Consider the following 3,434-nt stretch of genomic DNA (forward strand, 5'->3'; position numbering starts at 1 on the left):
GCCTCACCCAGACAGAGCTTAGTCATTTGGTAGGGGTTCCGCCTCGTCACAAAGGAATCGACTGACATGGTTCAAGCATGCCTTACCATCCTCCCCCAGGGCCAGAGGAGGTGGTACCTCAGCAGGGGAAGGTCTGAGCAGGTCTGGTCAAAGACAATCTCTGCAGTTATCAGAAATTACTAGAGGTCCACATAAACAGCAGTCCCAGGAAGACAGAACTATCATGGATGTTTTGTTTATGGAAATACCCACCAACTCTATATGCAAATATCAAACATCTGCATGCAGGTAGTTACTATATCTTCCTATGTGAAGGTACAGAGGGAGGTGTTGACAGTGTTTGCTTAAGATCTGAGAAAATGTATCTTTATGTGCATTTGGGGAGTGTGTTCATGTGACTATCTGCACATGACCACTTGGGTCTGGCTACATTCGTGAGGGGTAATAACCTGACACAGCAGCAGTTGATAGTCAGCAAACATTTTCTTCAAGAGGAAGTCGGTAGCTTTCACTTCAGCTAAACAATCTAGTCTTTAGCACACAAATTGAAACCTAAACCACATCGAAACCAGGAGCCTGACATAGTTTTTTTGAGGAAGTAACAAGCATCACATGAGCGTGCGTCTGTGTGTGCACTGTCAGGTCAAGCCAAACCAAAACCAAGATCGCGTCACTCGGAGTGAACCTCCGATTCGGCACAACAGAAACATATTAAACTTAAAACACAACATCTGTTGGCCATTTACGACTCTTTCTTCAAGTCTTTTATATTTTTGCGTGGACCAAACACCAAAGTGAAACACACGAGATGATCTTTAAAATGCTTTTCGTGTGCATGTGTACGCGAGACTCACCAAAAGGCCTTGAAAGCTTCATAAATGTCGTTGAGACGTCGTAGTTTGGTCCAAGCTGCAATTTTAAGCCCTGCAGTCGTACCTAAGCATGCAACATTGAAAAAGAAACAAATTAATACAGATTACAGTCATCTCAGGTCAATGACACTTAACTCATGGATTATTACGGTATAACTAACATTACAAGTAATGCTTTTATCAAGGCCATTATTTCTGCATTAATCCATTTGTTGTGCTCTCTAAGGATCTAAGACCAAGACACATCCACATAAACGCCAGTAAACACAAAAATGAGAAAGAGATACTTTAACACTTGAACCCTATGCAGTCAGGTAGGAAACCACAGCTGATGTGTTCAAACACACCTACAACCAGTGACGATGAATCAGTGGTTACAGTGCAGGACACTTCTCATCCATTACACTAATTTTTCCCCGGCAAGAGCGAAACACAACAGCTCAGGGTCACGGATGGGCTGAATTCTATCCCAGCTGTCACGGGGGGTGGGGGTTACACCCCGGACAGGTCACCGATCTATAGCAGATTCACATTCACGGCCAATTTAGAATCGCCAATTAACTTAACTAAGATTAATGCCTCTGGGGTGATCAGCCACACTACGGCCGGCCGCTGGACTCGAACCCACGACCACTACCCCGCAGATTTCTCTCTCTGTAAACCAAATATACCGGTAGATGCTTGGTTTCAGTCACCAGTGTGTTATACACTACAATAAACTACTCCTTCCTGGTAAATTTCACACACACACACACACACACACACACACACACACACACACATACACACACACACACACACACCCCACACACACACACACAGCAGTGATGGAGGAAATAAAAATTATTCTAATGCCAGCATTCTCAACATGTAAACTGTAAACAACCACCGCTGAGCCTCTTCTGCTTCATCTACTTTAAATTTAAACACCACCCACTTGCACCATTTTGTTTTACACTTTATAATAAGAGAAGCCTAATTTTTATCCTGACCTGTACCCTGCAGATTGCAACCCCCTCTAGCCTCTCTCCTGTTTTTGAAACAGGCCTGCAGAAAACTACAGTAAATGCCTCCTCCTGCTCCTGTCTCTGCAGCAGCAACCTGAGATGCTTTGCATTCCGCCTGGCGGAGCCGACCAGCAGCGGCTATAAAATGTTAAAAATCCGTCCCGACTCGTCTCTGCTGCTTCCCCCGGGCATCGCGCTCACCTCGCCGTGTCGTGTCAGCCGCTGGCTCCGTGTTTTCGTCCGCTATGTGGTCGGACAGTTCTCGGCTCTGCAGCAGCTTTTGTTGCATAGGTTGTCCACTGCTCCCGCAACTACAGCCAGGGCTTTAAATACGCTTTTAAAGCAGTATCTGTCGGAAGAGGAGACGTAGCGCTAGCTTCCGCCGACGTCACGGCTCATTTGCATAAAGAGGCGGAGTCTTGGTGTTGGTATACAAAGAAGCAGAGAAACTGAACTCTTAAAGGGAAATGCCGTTAAAAATAGTGCAGTTCTCGCTAAAAACAGAGGTATCAATGCTTTATTTTGCTTTATTTTTTACATGTACAGTTTTAGTTAGCTTTTCCTGTCTTTTCATAACTAGTTTACGTTTCTCGTTACACCGTCTATTATTTCTAATGTTTTATAAACCAAGGTACCATATACAACCTCAAAAGAACAACAACACATGGTATTTTGCACGTTCATTATTTATTTAATGAAAAGCTAAGCGAAAATGTAGAAGCAGTTTGCATGAAATTGAGTGCACGCCATAATTCAGTAGATCGTAATACTGCCTTCTGCAGCAATAACTTGACGTAAATGGTATGTATTTGTATAGCGCTTTACTTAGTCTGTATGGACCCTAAAGCGCTTTACACTACATTCAGTCATCCACCCATTCACACACTGGTGATGGCAAGCTACATTGTAGCCACAGCTGCCCTGGGGCTCACTGACAGAGGCGAGGCTGCCGGACACTGGCGCCACCGGGCCCTCTGACCACCACCAGTAGGCAACGGGTGAAGTGTCTTGCCCAAGGACACAACGACCAAGACTGTCAGAGCCGGGGATCAAACCGGCAACCTTCCAATTACAAGACGAACTGCCAACTCTTGAGCCACGATCGGCACAAAACGTACTCATTTTCTGTATGACTGTATGACTTTTCCAGTCTCTCGCATCATTGCCGTGGAAATTTGCCCCACTCCTCTTTAGAGCATTACTTGGAGTTCATTGAGATCCAGGGATTAGTTTATAAACAGTTCTTATAAAGTCCTCCACAGCTTTTCAGTCAGGCTGAGGTCTGGCTTAGAGGGGTGCATTGGAACAGCTTCGATCATTGTGCTGTTGCATGCCCCAGTTTCAGTCAAGCTTTAGTTATTAGACAAACGGCCTCGCATTCAGTGTGTGAATGTGTGTGTGAATGGGTGGATGACTGGATATGTAAAGCACTTTGGGGTCCTTAGGGACTAGTAAAGCGCTATATAAATACAGGCCATTTACCATTTACATTTGACTCTACAGGGAGTGCAGAATTATTAGGCAAGTTGTATTTTTGAGGAATAATTTTATTATT

General features: G+C 44.5%; 1 long non-coding RNA gene across 1 annotated transcript; it reads right to left on the reverse strand.

Moving 5' to 3' along the window:
- Positions 1-491: 491 nt before the first annotated feature.
- LOC121813103 lies at positions 492-2,264 on the reverse strand. Its single transcript, XR_006053514.1, has 2 exons — positions 2,081-2,264; positions 492-936 (listed from the first exon to the last, which is right to left on the reverse strand). It is a non-coding gene; the product is annotated as an uncharacterized LOC121813103 (long non-coding RNA).
- Between the last annotated feature and the right edge of the window lie 1,170 nt (positions 2,265-3,434).

The sequence above is a fragment of the Haplochromis burtoni genome, unplaced genomic scaffold, assembly GCF_018398535.1.
Source record: "Haplochromis burtoni strain Fernald_Lab_line unplaced genomic scaffold, NCSU_Asbu1 Contig_1138, whole genome shotgun sequence".
Taxonomy (NCBI): Eukaryota; Metazoa; Chordata; class Actinopteri; order Cichliformes; family Cichlidae; genus Haplochromis; species Haplochromis burtoni.